Below are 18,255 nucleotides of genomic sequence, written 5' to 3'. Positions count from 1 at the left end.
ACAACCAACAGGATGATTTCAGAGAGGCCTGGAGAGACTTACATGAATTGATGCTAAGTGAATTGAGCAGAACCAGAAGGTCAATTATACATGGCAACAACAAAATTATATGATGATCAATTTTGATGGATGTGACTCTCTTCAACAATGAGATGATTCAAACTAGTTCCAATTATTTAATAATGAAGAGAATCAGCCACACCCACAGAGAGAGAGAGAGAACTGTGGGAAATGAGTGTGGACCACAACATAGCATTTCCACTCTTATGGTTTTTTGCATTTTTGTTTTCCTTCTTGAATTTTTAAATTTCTTTCTAGATCCAGTTTTTCTTGTGCAGCAAGATAATTGTATAAGTATGTATACATATATTGGATTTAACATATACTTAACATATTTAATATGTATTGGACTACCTGCCATTTAGGGGATGGAGTGGGGGAAGGAGAGGAAAAGTTGGAACAGAAAGTTTTGCAAGGGTCAATGTTGAAAAATTACCCATGTGTATGTTTTAAAAATAAAAAGCTATAATAAAAAATTTAAAAAAGTAAAAAAGTAAAATAAATCTAAATAGAATGTGGCAATACTTGATACAATTCTTGAAGAAGAAAAAAATTTCAACAGGTGAAATCTGCACAAGTGAATAGAGGTAGAATGAGACTAAGAAATAGCTGAGAATCTGAAGAAGAATGGTGTGGAATTAGATGAAACCAGACTATGGATAGTCTTAAATACCTGACAAAGGGGTTTATATTTTATTTATGAGCATTCAAGATTTTTGAAAAAAAATATGGTCAGACATATCCTTTAGGAAGAAGAATTATTGTTCTGGAAATGGTAACAGATTCTTGTTGACCCATCTACATCATTCCTTCAGATTCCCTGAAAGTTACAGCATGTGTAAGTTGGCTGGCTAGCTACATTAGCCTTAGGGGTGCAATTGGCAGCCTTGCAATGGAGTGGTGTTAACTAGCCTACATAGAAACTGAAACTATGACCTTGGCCTCATTAATATTTTGTGCTTGAAAGCAGGCATTGACAGCCACTGGACATCAGGTCAACTTTTTGTAGAATACAAGCCTGATGTACATAGGGAAAATGTTTCACTATTAAAAAGTCATTTAAAAAATCAACTTCCATTTTCTTGGTGATATAATAATAAGTAAAATTTATATAGCACTTTCTATGTGCCCTGCACTGGGCTGGGCTCTACAAATGTTACCTTACTTGATCTTCACATCAGCCCTATGAGGTAAGAACTATATTTTCCCTCATTTTGCTGATGAGGAAACTGAGGCAAACAGAGGTTAGATAACTTGGATCATATAGCTAGTAAGTTTCTGAGATCATGTTTGAACTTCTCTTTCTGTCTTAAGGACCAAAGCTCTATTCATTGTGCTACTTGGCTGTGGTGATGCAGAGAGTATAGTTATATAAATGCAGAGGTTGAATCAGAATATTTCAGAAATATCATCTAATCCAATATCCTTATTTTATAGGGAAAATTGAAATCTAAGGAAGAAGTAATTTACTTAAGGTCAGACTGTGACTTTGGTAGAGCTTGACCTTGGCAAAGACTTAAACCTAAGCAAAATAACTTATTGCATTTCAACACTGCTTCCCTAATATGGTGCAATGGATAGGTCGCCAAGCCTGGAGTCAGGAAGAGTCATTTTTCTAAGTTCAAATCCTGCCTCAGACATTTACTAGCTGTGTGACCTTGACCAAGTCACTGAACCCTGCTCATCTCAATTTCCTCATTTGTTAAAATGAGCTAGAGAAGGAGATGGCAAACCACTGCAGTATCTTTTCCAAGAAAACCTCAACTGGGGTCATGAGGAAACAGATACAATTCAAACAACTGAACAGCAACAACACTACTCACTCATAATTTTGCAAGGAATGCAATTTGTAAACACCAAATGTTATATAAATCTGAACTGCTATTATTATTGAAACAATAATTGATTTGGGTTAGTGTGGATACTCCTTCTTTGATAGCAATCATGACTATCTTAGGAGACAGATAATGAAAGTTGCTGTGGTAATCAATCAATCAATCAATCAATCTTTGTAGCCATCCTGTTGATATGCCTTTTTAAAGACTCATAATCAAATGACAACATGAAATCCATTACAACATCCATATTCAACACATCCTTTGTCTTGATTTATATCTTGCCACTGGACCCATATGATTCTGGAGGAGAAAGTGAGGCAGGTGACTTTTTATAGCCCTTCCTCATTTAATCCAATTTATTTGCATGTCATGGCATCACTTCCCTGATATCATGTCCTCTTAGAAAAGAAAGAACAAACAACAACAACATCCTTTATAGAATATACGCAATAAAATGATAATTAGTTCAGGCAACATGAGCAAATGATACAGACTGATATAGAGGCTTAAAAATGATGTGCTAAATAATGAGTTTGATAAAGAATAAATCACAGAAACAATAATACATGAAATAGAATAATAACTATGAAAAACATACAAAAACTAGTGAGATGTATTAAAAGCAGTCCTCAGAGAGGGAAAAAATCTCGGAAGACATACATGAAGAAAAAGAAAAAGATAAAGGACATATGAAGGAAGATGCCATTTGCATCTAAAGAAAAAACTGATAGATGTTAGAGTGATTTTACATATATATAAAGGCCTAATAGTGTCTAATGATAGCCATCTTTAGAGTTAGGGGAGAAGGAAGAAAAGAAGAAAAAAAAAGAAATTTGCATAACTTTATTATACCTTTAAAAGAATAGCAAGTTACACACAATAGATTTTCAGTTTCATGTGCAATCATCTTTTAAAAAATAGAATGTTATAAAAATTCTTGTTTTGTTGCATAAATAAAAAATTAAATAAAAAGAAAAAAAGATTTATATAACTGAGTCCATTTTAAAACTAGAAAATAAGAAGGTTTAAAAAAGCACAAAAGAGGAAATCCTAGAATTAGAGAAATAGATAAAATTGAAAATAAAAAAGACTGCCAAAATGATCACTGAAAAATACTATGCTTTCTTTTTATAATCTCATCACCACTTAAGAGTTTAACTATCTAGATGGCACTCATACATGTGTGTTTGTGTATATATGTATGTTATTTATGAGTGGAGGCTTTTGTAAGACAAAGTTTGGTTCCCTTTTGCATGTGTTGAATTTGAGATGTCTCTGCAACATCTAGTGTGAAATGTCAAACAGGCTTAGGGGAGAAATCCCATTGAAGTAGAGAAAAAGACATCAATGAATTGTTTAAAACACATATACAGAAGAAAGTTTAGAAGGGACACAGATAAGTATGGAAATTTTATCATGTTAGATTTAATACGTCCCTTGCAAAAGAAGGTCAAAATTTCATATACAACTCTCTCTTGTTCTTTTTATACTTGGGTTCTTGACTGCCAATGTGTGTTATGTTCATAATAAAAATGATAATTAAAATGTATTCCATAATTACAACAATATAAATGGAAAAAACAAACAAAAAAAAAGACATTGAATTCTGCAATCATCTTGACCAAATTTGGCTCCAAAGACCTGAGAAAATGCAGCTCTTTATTTTCATTACAGGGAATGGTACAATCCATAATAAAATACTTGGTCAAACTTGGTTGATGTGTTTATTGACTTTGGTGAAACTACTTCATTTCCTTCCTTTCTAATTTTTGTTAGAAAGGATAGTTTTCTTTGATAGAGATGGGGTATGCAGGGGAAAGATATAGAAATTAATGTAATATAAAATAAATGTTATCAATTTTTAAAAAAGGAAAAAAATTTAAAAAAAATTACTGTGTATAAGAGACTGCTCTAGATACTAGAATTTGAAATGTTCATGAGAGCAGAATCAGGTAGTTTGATAGGAGTCTGCAGTTGGCAGAGAAATTAGGACTGGAGTTGAGATTCATCAATGTAGAGATAATAATTGAACCCATGGGAACAGATGAGAACACACCAAGAGAGATTATTTCTTCTTTAGGATGCAGTTATTTTTAGAATGTGACTCATTTAAATGGGTAGATACTGAAGAGAAGGAAATGTTTTTAAGTGGCTTTTTAACTCTTAAACCTCTAGTTGTTTTTGCATATTTTTCCTCAGACACTCATCCAGAATTTCTCTCTTCACATAAAAATCAACTTTAGCAAAATCTTTACTCCTTAGCAAGAATATTTTAAAAACTTTTCTGTCCTCTGCAGCCAAAGTCATGAAAATCATGTACTATATGATGTGTTTGGGGAAAAAACACAAACATTCCCCAACATAGGGAGATTAGAAATTCAAGCTTCTAGATTTTAGCCCCAATTTTGTTATTAAATAGCCTTGTGATTTGAGATATCAGTTTCTATCTCTATAAAATGAAGGATTATATGATCTCTAAAATTCAAATTATTCTATGGTTCTGCCCTATTGGTTTCTGAGCTAATATGAGATCAAAGTAATTAAAGCATTAAAAGCATTAAAGTATTGGCAGAGGGAAAATGCCCACTAAATGTTGTATTAATCAGAAATAGGGTTGATATGAACAGATTTCTGATCTTTTGGACTAGTGGGCGCTGAATAGATTATCAATATTTACATGTGATTCTATGAAATTATTTGCAGAAATATTTGATTTTACACATCACTATAGAACATTCTAGCTTCTCTTTCAAAGAATAGTAAGATGATATAGCCTAAATTGGACATTTTTTTGTGAGATTTTCTTCATTTACTACACTGTAAATTCACCAACCCAAAGCACATTACATATGATTTACAATAGTCTATTTCCGTTCTATGAATCCATCAACATTAATTATTCAAATACCTTTGTATATTGTATTTTGACTTGTACAGTGTGTCTGAAAACCATTTAACACAAAAGACTACTCTTATGTAAGTCATTCTATATGGTCTTAAACTTGAGAACATGGAAAAAAGTCAGGATTATTTTTGAAACAGTAATGCCCAGTGATGCATATTGTTTTCAAATAATCTACAAATAAGACTAAAACATAGGAACAAATGAATTTCATGATGAAGCTATCATCTAAATCCTTTTTGAACTTGTTAATATTTTTTGTTCAAACAAGCCCTTTGATTAAGGACTATTGGGGGGGTGGGGAATATCAAAGCTATGATTTCATCATAAGAAACTCCCACTTTATCAATGCAGATTAACGGAGAAATTATGTGACTTGCCCAAAGATGCACAGCCAGTTCATCTGTATGCCTATGTGTATGTTACACATAATGTCATATATGTGACATTAAAATATGTATGTATATATGTCGGAGGAAGAAAGACAAGAAGAAAAGAAAGTATAGTAAGTACTTATTATGTATCAAACACTGTGCCAAATACTTTACAAATATTATCTCACTAGATCCTTGCAACTATACTTACCTACCAGAAGAGGATGCAAGCAAACTGATCCCTACTGTTACCTATTGACTTAGAAAACCCCAACTTAACATTATCTAGGTTGTATTATATCTTTATTCATTTTACTAAACATTTCCTAATTACATTTTAATCCGGTTAGGGTCCCACTCAATAACTGTTTGGGACTTCATGAATTTGACACTTCTGCCCTGAGGCAGCTAGGTTGCTCAGTGGGTAAAAATCCTGATCTTGGAATTAGGAAGTTTTTCAGTTCTGTCTGACTCTTTGTGACCCTATTTGGGATTTTCTTGGTAAAGATATTGAAGTGATTTGCCATTTCCTTCTCTAGCTCATTTTGCAGGCAAGATAGTAAGTATTTGAAGCTAGAGAACACCTGAGTTCAAATCTGGTCTCAGACGTTTATTATCTGTGAGATTCTGGGCAGGTCACTTAAACTGTTTGCCCTAATCCACTGGAGAAGCAAATGGCAAAGCACTCTGGTATCTTTGCCAGGAAAATCCCATGAACAGTATTGATATGCTATAGTCCTCAGGGTCACAAAGAGTTGAACATTACTGAATGACTGAACAACAATAAGCCATAGGTGAATGCAATATTCTGACTAAATCAGGGATGTTGGAGAAAACAGATCAGAATATTATTATAGGGTCAAGAAAAGCCAAGGCAAAATGTTAGTCACATCATTACCACCTAATGTTTAATTAATTAAATCTTTGGAACATCAGAACCAGATTCAGAAAATGCCTATCCTCTCTTTTAGCTACTTCTAAAATGAAGAGAATTCTTTCTCATTAAGCCCTTGGTATTTCTGCCATCCTCTATAAAGGATTCTGTCTAATCATCATCAAATAATATTTATTAAATTAAGCACATATATGCAATTTCTCAGCAGTTCTAAGGCTAAAAAGGCTAGTCTGAAATGATCAACTACAAAATATTAAAGTGCAAAGTGTTATCATTTATTTAGGCTTTTGGGACACAACTCAGTAATTCCAATGTGTGACAAAATTATCATAGCTTCATCTTAATTAACCACTTCATTGCTTTATTATAGCAAATATTATTTCCATAGATTCTGTTTTTCTTATTTGGCTCCTCTTCTCATATATAAATTATATGCTTCTTTTTTAAAAATCCACCAGGCAAAAAAAAAGAGTTATCAATAGTATATTGGATAGAGAGAGAAAACCTTGGAAAATAGGAAGATGCTGGGTTTAGGTCCTGCCTCAGATAAATACTAATTGTGTGACCTTAGGCAAATCCCTTAACTGCTCAGTGTTCTAGACACCTTTCTAGGATTATAAATTGCAGAGTAGATATTGATCAAAACTGGTAGGATTTCCTTATAGCAATAAAATTACAAATTAAGTTCTGCCCTTCAGGGCAAAAACCTAAATGAAGGTGATTGTTTAAATGATGAAATGATTCTTTGTTCTATAAGGGATTTTCTATAGAAGATTATTTTAATTGGTGAGATCAATTCATATATATATATATTATATATATATATATATACACACAAATATGTATATTCACATATATGATCATTCTCATATATATGATCAATTTTTATATATGTATATATTATGTATCTTTTTAGGAAAATATTTCTTTGAGAAAGGTATGTATTTATTTATAATCTTTATTTATTACCTTTCAGGCATTCATTCTTGACAGTACCTAATCTGCTTAAGTATAGCTTTGCTGACATTTCAGCTTAGAGAATCACAGAGTTTTAGAGTTGAAAGCAGCCTTAGAAATATTATCCAGTTCAGCCTTCTCATTTGTATGTAGCTAAGCTCTTAGAAATACAGACTCTCCAACACCTTCTTCTTAGGGAAATTTCAGGGAGAACAAAATTTGAATTCTTCTGAGGAAGGTCTTTCTATTTGAAGCAAAGGTTTAGAGTAGGGTTCAATTTGGAATGGACCAAGAAAACAGGATGGGGAATCTGGAAAGTTTCCCAGCACCTCCTGAGGCAGGAATTTATAGTATGGCTTGATTTATTTAGTTTGCAATAAATTCCCATACTAAAATATAAATGATAAAACATCTTTCATGGCTCAATTGGAATTGTTTTAAAATTATCTGTCAAAACTATTATCTTTCCCCAGTTGCACACAATTGACTATGCTTCCAATTTAAACAATTTTTTTCTTCCCAGTGCTTCTAAATATTTTGTCTTTTATTCCAATCATATGCAAATGAAATAGCTGTTTTTTTTTTTTTTTTTTTTTTATTTCTCCCAGCTAATATATAAAGCAACTGAACATAGTTTAGGAACTGTCCAAGGTTTGTCAGAAAACATATATAAAAGCTTCTAATCAAACTAGATTTTCTGGCCCTCAGCTTTTTCAAGTAATGAGGTTGCATTCATAGTTATAAAGGTAGGCTCTATTATGCTGATCAGAGTTCTCTTCTGAAAGAGAAAATATAAGGGAATTAAGAACCTGGTAGGGATTACATTTTCCTATATTTTCTACCTTTCTCTGGAACATCATGTACCTGAAATTAAATGAGTACTTTCTCTTCTGTAACAGGTTCTGCATCCCCACCTACCCCCTAGGACTACTGAAAAAACATTAAATTTAGTACAAAGCAGTACATCTTGTTTTTCCTTTCTCCTCCCTTTCAGGTTATATAATTCTGTACTTTTCATGACTTCAGATAGCACAATGCTCCGTAAAGACTTTGTTCTTTGTCCAAGACATTAAAGCACAATGTGCCAACCATCATGGTGCTATTTATTTTGCACATCAATTTATAATATAATAAACAACAAAATGTACAACATAATAAAACAACAGCTACAATAAAATAAACAATAACATTCACTCTAACTTCAATAGATTTTAAATACAAGTTGCTTAATGGGAACAAATAAAGGAAGATTAGGTCATCTTCCATCTGTGCAACTTAGGTTCACTCTTTAGTTAGTTGAGTCTTTGCTTATTAACTATTAGTGTTTCTACTAATCTTTGAGATAAATGAATAACTAATTTTCTTTTTAAAATTTTAGCACTTGGAAAAGATGTTTGGTAGGAAAGAAGGTATATCCAGAAATGAATGCAATAGAAAAAAACTCAAAAGTGCAAAAGAAAAGGATTGAATATTTCAGGTTCTCTTACACAAAAAATAAAATAATGAAATGAAGTTTCCCTTTTTTAGTTTCTTTTTTTATTAAAGGTTTTTATTTTCAGAACATATGCATAGATAGTTTTCAACATTCACCCTTGCAAGACCTTGTATTCCAATTTTTCCCTCCCTTCCCCCATCCTCTCTTCTGGACAAGTAATCCAATATATATTAATCATGTGCAATTCTTCTATACATATTTCCACAATTATCATGCTGCACAAGAAAAATCAGATCAAAAAGGAAAAATATGAGAAAGAAAACAAAATGCAAACAAACAACAACAAAAAGAGTGAAAATATGTTGTGATCCACACTCAGTTCCCTCAGTTCTCTCTTCTGGTAAATGGCTCTCTTCAGCACAAGATCATTGGAACTGTCCTGGATCATCTCATTGTTGAAAAGAGCCGTGTCCATCAGAATTGATCATCGTATGCCATTGTTGCCCGTGTACAATGATCTCCTGGTTCTGTTCACTTCACTTAGCATCATTTATGTCACAAAGAGTTGGACATGACTGAAAATAAGTGAATAACAACAATAGTTCAGAGGAAGAAATAAAAAAAGCTAAGTGTGAACTATGGAATGCAAACTGAAGTTCTCCTTGGAGCTGCAGATATGTTGGGAAACTGGGCCCCACCATCTCCCTTACTTCCCAGAACCTGAAATCCTAGAGAAGTCTTTGATTGCATTCCATTGATACCAACCCTCTCTTTGGAGCTGAGATCTTAACTCACTCCCAGTCAGAATTCAGTATTTTTTTTTGTTCTATTCTAATCTTTGTAAATTCTCTGATTTGTGTTTAACTTTTACCTTAACAAAGAAGTTTACTAGTTAAATGTGATTTTTTTAGGGGGGAGGGGCAGTAACAAGCATTTGGTAGGAGAAAACCTAGCTGGTAATAGTCAAATAAGTATTAAAACAATCATGGAAAATTCCTTTATTCCAAATCTCTTATATCCTTAGCCTAGAGATATTTGATGTGGTAGATATCACTCCTAACTCCAAATCCTTTTTTTGTAGATAAGAGAAAGAAAGGAATGAAGCACAATCCCAGTTATCTTAAGTCCTGCCTGCTCATTTTCCTCTATACTGCTCCTCCTCTCTGTACAGATAGAAATTTAAGCCTTACTTGGACATAGAGTGGGTTAGATTCCAGGTCAGATATTTATTAATGGTATTTATGGGTTGGTTTTATTTATATTGCAAACAATTTCTCACATATATCCTATATTATTAATAAATTTTCATGTTTACTTTGTGGTAACCATAACTAATGCTATGCTTTGTACTTTCCATTATTCTCTCTCTGCTACCATCAGTCTACCCATCTGCATCTGCCATCATTTGAGGGCAGAGTTTCTATATGGGATATTTAGATCTTTAAGGCTCCTAGCATCCCCATAAAGCCTACACCATGTACTCAATCTTAGTCTGACATAAAATATCAAAGCATTGCGATTACCTAATTTAATGAATTAAGGACCCTATTTTCTTATTAACATATTACATGTTATAGACACATACCCTCTGAAGCTGGGCAGTAAGGAAAAAGCTTCTCTTTCTTTCTGTTAATGGTATTGGATTTGGTCAGTTGGGAGAAGAACAGTCATAGGAAGTCACAAGAATGCTCTCAATTTCACATACACTATAAAAGACATTTCTCAATAAATTTATGTCATTATAGGAGTATCTGTGTTTACCAATACTAGTATTTCAGTCACAATCCAGTACAAGAAAAACTATCTTATCTAGCATATCAGCATGATTACAATAACAATTATTTTTCTTAATAACGAACATTTGACGGATGTGGGTCTTTTCAACTGTAAGGTGATTCAGGCCAGTTCCAATGGTAGTATGCTGAAGAGAGCCATCTGAATTCAGAGAGAGGACTGAGGGAACTATGTGTGGATCCCAATATAGTATTTTCACTTTTTTTATTTTTGTTTGCTTCTATTTTGTTTTCCTTTCTTGATTTTTTTTTTGGTGCAGCTTGAAATATGTATAGAAGAATTGTACATGTTTAACATAAATTGAATTACTTGCTGTCTAGGGGAGGGGTGGAGGAAGAAAGGAGGTAAAATACAAGGTTTTTTGGGGGTGAATGTTGAAAACTATTTATACATATATTTTGAAAATAAAAAGCTTTAATAAAAAATAAGACACAAAAATAACATTTATATACTACTTTTAAGCATTCTCTTATTTGTAACTCATTATGAACTTATGAAAAATTCTTTACTTTTTAAATAGGTACACTGAACCTCAGAACAGTTCAGTGAATTGTTCATGGCTACATATGTAATAAACATTTTAGATGATCTTCAAACCCTCATCTCTCTAGAGCAGTGGTGACAAATTCAAATAGAAGCAGCTCTAGCCAATATTGACTTAGAAAATCACAAATTAACATTATCTGTATTGTATTGTATACACACACACACATACACAAACACACACACACACACACAGACAAATTTAAATAATTCCCGAGTATATTTTAATCTGGTTCAAGCCTAATCCTGCAGCCTGTAGTTTGATACCTCTGCACTCTGAAGTACTGAGTAAATTACTAATTAAAAATAATTGACCTTTTGATTGTAACATATAACCTTTTTGTTAGGAACAGAAAGTCCTATTTCCGATATTCTAAAAGTAAATGGTAGTGAATAAGGCATACCTGACACATTCAAAGCAGAATTAATAATATGTACCTCCAAATCCTTCCTTCTGTTGAACTTCCCTATTATTGTCTAAGATACTATAATTTTCCAGTCACCCAAGTTCACAGCATCTTCATTATCAGCTCCTTTCTCACTGATTTTGGCATGTCTAATTCATTGCATCTTGTGATTTGTGTATTTACAACATTTCTTATATATATCCAATTCTCTCCACTCACACAGCTGCAAACCTAATTCTGACTTTCATCACCTCTCACCTGTATTATTACACTAGCTTTTTGACTCATCTCACTGCCTCAAGTCTCTCTCTACTCCAAACGTGATTTTCTAAATACCTAAATCTGACTATGAGGAGTTAGGTGACACAGTGGATACAGTAGTAGGCCTGAAGTCAGAAATATCTGAATTCAAATTAAAATTCAGACATCTGATAGCTGTGTGACCTTGGGCAAGTCCCTTTACACTGCCTGAGTTTCCTTGTCTATAAAATGAACTGGAGAAGGAAAATGGCAAACCACTCCAATGTCTTTGCCAATCAAACGCCAAATGGGGTCACAAAGAATCAGTTGCAAACTAAAATGATTGAATAACAACAACAAAAAGTCAGACTAAATTACTGCGCTGCTCAGTGAGCTTTAGTAGATCCATATCATCTCTAGGATCAAATACAAAATCCTCTGTTTAGCATTGAAAACTCTTTATAACTTAGCTTTTTCCTATCTTTCCAGTTTCTTTCCCTCCCTCCCTCCCTCCCTTCCTCTCTTTCTCCCTTCCTCCTTTCTTTCCTTCCTTCCTTCGTCTCTTCCTTCCTTCCTTCCTTCCTTCCTTCCTTCCTTCCTTCCTTCCTTCCTTCCTTCCTTCCTTCCTTCCTTCCTTCTTTTGTTTTTGGTGTCTGCTTAATAAATATATTAAGTAGTTTTTCAAAGGTAAAAACAACAACAACAACAACAACAACAAAAAACAAAAAAACTTAGCAGCTTCTGTATAGGCAAAGTAAGTCTTCCTTCTTTCCTTCCTTCCTTCCTTCCTTCCTCCCTTCCTCCCTTCCTTCCTCCCTTCCTCCCTTCCTTCCTTCCTCCCTTCCTCCCTTCCTTCCTCCCTTCCTCCCTTCCTCCCTTCTTCCCTTCCTCCTCTCTTCCTTCCTCCCTCCCTCCCTTCCTCCCTTCCTTTCTTCTTTCCTTCCTTCCCTTTTTTATGGAGGATGGGGGTTTGAGCCATATAATTTTATGTTATTCATGTATATCAAGGATATTTTGTTTTAACTCTATCTTTACTTTCAAAATCATACTTAATTTTATTTAAGAGAGATAATGGACTTGATAAGTAGAATTGTAATGAGCTTAGAGTGCCTCCTGAGAAATATTATGTTTTATATTAATTGCTCTTGATAACATTGCATTAGTGGTATGTTTTAAATACAGAACAGTTTTCTATATGAACATCAAGTGCTCTAGAATTCTTATTATGAATTGGTCTACTTAACATATTTGTAGTACATGAGTAATGTAAGTGTAGAAATGAATTGAAGGTTTTATGATAATCAATAAAGGCAGTAGAAGTGTTATAATTTTATCAAGCATCTTGTTCATGAATAATCAAATCAATAACAAGATACTCTTCATACCCTTTAGGCTTTTTGACATACTTGTTTTGTTTCCGAGACAATATTCTTGTAAGTGCTTATAAATTTTTTATGAATGATGTAAGCCATGAATCTTTGCATAAAATATGAAAACATATAATTGACCTATATTTATATGGTTGCTTTTGGGATGATTTCATAAGAAAAGTGGAATCAAACCTCTTGTTTGTGAAATGTTAGTGAAATATTTTTCTATGAGCTAATAACCATGAATCTTATCTAGCTCTGCTACTTCCTAATGTTGCAAAGAAGTGAGTTTTAGTCATTTTCTTTGAGAAACTATTGTCATTTGTTAGTATTAGCAGTATGCTAGCTTTTATGTCCATCTGCTTCAACTTGCATTTTCATTTCAATGTTCTTCTTGATATCATATAGACAATAATTTTTTTTTTCTTCAGGGATTTTGTCTTTATTTTCACTTCATCAAACTCTGTAATAAAGTTTTTAATGGATGAGTTATTTATTTTTTATTTGTGCTACTTTGACTTTTTGTATCACATTAACTCTATAAATTTTGCTTTTACTTGCTAATTAAAATAATTAAACATTTTTTATTAAGTCAATAAGCAATCATTAAGTGCTTTCTATTTGCCAGGTATTGTGAATAAAAACTTTAAAAGAAAGTAAGAAAGGAAGGGAGGAATGAGGAAATAAAGGAAGAAAAGAAGAAAGAAGGCAAAGAAAAAGGGTTTGACCCTAAAAGAACTTAAATTCTAATAAGGGGAGAAAATACACAAAGGGAAGATTGGGAAGAGAAGGAACCCACAAAGTGCCATGGTGGAGAAAGAAAGGAGAATCAGAAGACCCAAGAGAGAATTAAGGACTACTATATTTTGACATAATTGGTCCAATTACGATTGGGAAAATCTACTTCCAATTTTGTTATGGTATAATATAGTATTGGCCCATAATGAAAGACTTCATATCTTTATTTCATTTCATACACTTTTGGTTTGCCCACTTTGGTGGTCAGCACCATCTGTGTTGAAGAATTTCCAAAAGGTATGAATATTGGCATTTCTGTTCTAATATACTTTGTCTGGACATATTAGAACATAAAGGATTGACATGGGTTCTGTGTCTTCAATGTCAATATGACATCTTTATTAAGGTCTGCTTACTACTCTGTAATACCCATGTGTTTTTTTAGATGCATATGTGTTAATCCAACAGTAGTATCACCAAAACTCAACTGGTTAGTGTTTTAGGGATTTTGCCTGGTCTTCACAATTATCATAGTGAACTCTAAGTATACATGAAGTTATCCTTGTAACTTATTCCCTCTCCCTTGCAACATGAATGAGTTGATATTTGATTAACTTACCAGCAAAATAAACTGATATCATCCATCCAATTGATCCTTTTGTCAAATGCTCTCTCTAAACTTGAGCTCACTTTTCCCTTGGATTCTGAAGAACTATGCCACAGATTTTTTGGAGAAATGTTGTACTTAAGTATTTGCTGTATCTTCTTCACAAATATTCCTTTATAAAAGGGATTGATATTGATTGGCTAATTGATATTGGGGAGATAGAAACTGATGAAATGATAGTGGGGAGCCCAGAAGGTGGTGCTTCTGGTAAATGATAGTACTAGGAAATCCCACTCCACCCTTTCAGGCTATCCCAATAATCCTAAGGGAATAAATAGTTGCTTCATTGGAACCAGCTTGTCAAAGCTAGTGAGAGTTGGAAAGTAGTACAGAACCTGTGCTTTACTTGCTTTATCCAACTTGTATTTTTAAAACTTCATTTGGCAATAGAGAAAAATTCCATTTCTTCCTTCATAGGTTCTCTTTATCGTTTCATTCCTTTGTTTTTCAATCTATTATAATACAGTTTTTGATCAATCTTGAATTATTTTTGTTCTTTGAGCTGCTTTGATTCCATATATTCCTTAAAACTTTTGGTTTTCACAATGAATTGTTGATTAAGATTATCATGAATTTTTGATGCATTTTTGCCTTCTGGATTCCAGAATCTGGATTCTGTTTCGATGATTTCAAGGATTAGGAATGAAGTTATTTCTCATGATTATCCTACATTAATCTATTGTAATATGTTAATGTGTAACTTGGAACTGAGGTTATTATTGACAAAAAGCTGTATTAAATACTTTCCTATAAGTAGTATCATCTGTTTCCATTTTTGTTTTGATGTGATTCTGGCACTCAATAATCATATAAATATCTTTTAGTTTGTTTCATGAGCAACTCCTGTGCTTTTCCTAAATTAGTGGTCAGGGCTAATTAGATGGATGCATTCCCAGTAGATTGATATTTGTGAATTATATTAAGATTTTTTTGTCTATTTGTGGTACCAGAACACTAAAAAGTTCTTGTGGTTTGTGTCAAGTTGATCATCAAAATGATTCCAAGCAAGGTTATTATTATTATTTGATAATTATTACTGTAACTCCACCTATCTAACCCTAGTAAAAATTTTTTAATATTAATAACCACAACTTCATGAAGGTTTTCAAATAAATTTGCATTACTGCTTGAAATAGTTTTGGAAAAACAAGTGTTTGTAAGAGCAAATTCATTAGGATTTATTAGTTCTAAAGAGCTTAGGAGAGTAGCAATCCTTTAAACCTATTAAGCTTTTAAGATAACCAAACAGAACTATTCTTTCAATCTAATTCCATTTCTGTTGACTGTTGTGAGCTCTTTTCAATAATGCAGTAAAGGCAACAGGTATTCTTTTCCCTTTGCTTTTCAGGTTTTTATTTCTTAGCCAAAGGAGAACATCTTAATCATGTGAAGATTTTTTTTTAATGATCAATTAATGTAAGGGCCTTGCTTTTTCAATTAACTTTTGCTAAGTGATTCTTACTTATTTGAGTCTTTAATTGACCATGCCTCTATCAAATCCATCCTTAATAAAATACAAGCAATGGGAAGGTTAATGGCTTGATAGAAGGGATTATATTATTATTAGTACAATGACTTTTTAAAAATTTCCCATTTCTGTTGAAATGAGTAGGATTGTTACAAATTCACTTAGATCATGCTGTAAAATTTACGGTAGGAGAGTGCAGTACAGTGCAAAAAGTATTAGAACTGAACTCACAAAACTAAGGCCATAATTTCATCTTTGTTACTTATTATCTGTGTGACCTTGAATTACTCATTTAACTTTTTACTATCTTTACTTATAAAATGAGGGAATTTAGAATCAATTCTTATTCTCTCCTAACTCTAAATTGGTAATCCTGTGACCTGACCAATCAAAATATATTAAATGTACTTTTATTGAGATGTGCAGTATCTCTCAGAGAAATATGGGAAAATATATTGCAAATTTTAGATTTTATAAATTATGCTTGAATTTTGCTTCACATTTTAATGCACTTGTTGCATTGTATATTATAGTTATCTGTTCATATGAATGAAAGAAAATGCATTTATTAAGTACTTACTATTTGACAAATACTATACCAAACACTGGGGATACAAATAGAAAAAGTGAGATAGGTCTTGCTTTGAAGGACTTTATAATCTAAAGAGAAAAATAATACATAAGAAGAAATTTAGCAGCAAAGGGAGATGGAGAGAGGGTCAGATATCCTACAGATGCTTCAGTGGAGTCAATGGCAAGGTTCAGTGGTCCTTAGATTATAGAAGTAGGTTATATGACAGTACTAGGGACCACAAGACATAGTTACTTAGGAGATGGTAATTCTTGGAAGACCAAGGGAGGCAATGGCCTTCCATTCCAAGGCAGGAGAGTGTGAGCAAGAACTGTGTCTCACTTAAACTTTGTAACTCTCTTTACCTGAGGGCAATATTCTTCAAAAAGTGGGAAATAAATGACTATTTATTGAATTGTATTCTAGTGTGTACATTTGCCATCTTTACATACCCATTCTGTTTATCAGGTAGTTGTATTGATGCTTATAAATTGAAGTGCTTAAACTTTATTTTGGAGATAAGATTCCTTTTCCTTCTTGTTTCCTCCTATTATGGTTCTGTGAGATTAAAGATAAAGTTAATAATATCTTCCTTACCTTTAAAAAGGCTAAAAGTTTGGATATTAGAAGACAATAAAAGGAAGGAAAGAGTCCTTTCTGTTGAGAGAAGGGAAAACCTTCCTCAGTCCAACATTTTTCCCTTTACAGATTCCTTCTTTTCTTTCTTTCCCAACTAATCTATTTTCATTTTGAATTTAATGCCCCAGTAAAGTGGTTGAAAAATGTAGTTAAAAAATTAAGGATATCCACATGTAGAGATCTTTCAAACATATGATTTCTTTCATTTTAATTTTTTTGCTTAATTTTTTATTAATATTTAATATTTCAATACATCTAGATGAAAGTAATGGTTAGCTGATAATAACTAACATTTATAGAGCATTTGCAAAGTGCCAGGTACTTTGCTAGGTGCTTTACAATTATTTTATTTGATCCTCACAAGAATCCTGGGAGGTAAGTTTTATTATTATCTTCATTCTACAGATGATCTAATTAAGCCAAAGATTAAATGATTGTCCAGCATTACACAGTTAAGCTCTGAGGCAGGATTTGAATGCAAGTCTTCCTGATTCTAGGCTGAGCACTCTATTCATTGTACCATCTAATTGCCTGTTTCTCTTTATCCACTCACTTTTTTTGCCTAACCTCCCTTACCAAACAAAATCTAATGAATGTAATAAAATATCACATTTACATATCTTCTTGTGGCTTCTAAAATGCTTTTCTCACAACCACTTTATAAGATAGGTAATACAAATATTGCCGTTTTAATTTTACTGATAATGAAAAGGAGATCCTGAGAAGTTAAATGATTTGTCTATTGTCACAGAATAGTCCATCATGATTCAAAAACAATGTTGTAATAAAAAATATTTTTGAACTCTGGGAAATGCTGTGGTATTTCACAAGTTGAGCTAAATGTGTAAAATTACTCCCCTCCTTCCCCGTATTTTAGGCAGTATCATGTGGAGAAAGAAAACTAAACTTGGAATCAGATGATAGGAATTTGAGTCCTTGCTGCAAAATATTTAATCTCCCTGCTCCTTACTTTCTTTATCTTTAAAATGGGGACAATGACATATGCACTATTTACCTCACATGATTGTTTCAAGGAACATATATAATAATTCACATGCAAGTGTGAGTTATTATTAGTATTAGTATTAGTCCTATGTGAAAACATTATTTCTGAATTAATTTCCTTTCTTTTCTACTTCCAAATTATCATGAATCTTATCTGCATTCTACAGCAATCATGGATCACCCTGGCAAGTGAATAGCATAGCTATTACCACCTAAAGGTAGACAAAATATTATATTTAATGTACTCTGACATGGATAAGAAGCAGCAAAGGAAGGTAAAAAAGCCTTTTTATTAAAATCTTCCAAACCCCAGTTGCTAATCTATCCTAATGTTGTATTTATTATTATCATT

At 32.7% G+C, this 18,255-nt stretch overlaps 1 protein-coding gene across 2 annotated transcripts in view; it reads right to left on the bottom strand.

Moving 5' to 3' along the window:
• The window catches only part of SLC24A2 (solute carrier family 24 member 2), a 292,133-nt gene that overhangs the window by 179,455 nt on the left and 94,423 nt on the right, over positions 1 to 18,255 (bottom strand). The gene's annotated exons all lie outside the window — the stretch shown is intronic.

This window comes from Sarcophilus harrisii, chromosome 1 (genome assembly GCF_902635505.1).
Source record: "Sarcophilus harrisii chromosome 1, mSarHar1.11, whole genome shotgun sequence".
NCBI lineage: Eukaryota > Metazoa > Chordata > Mammalia > Dasyuromorphia > Dasyuridae > Sarcophilus > Sarcophilus harrisii.
This window is presented reverse-complemented; position numbering and strand designations above follow the sequence as displayed.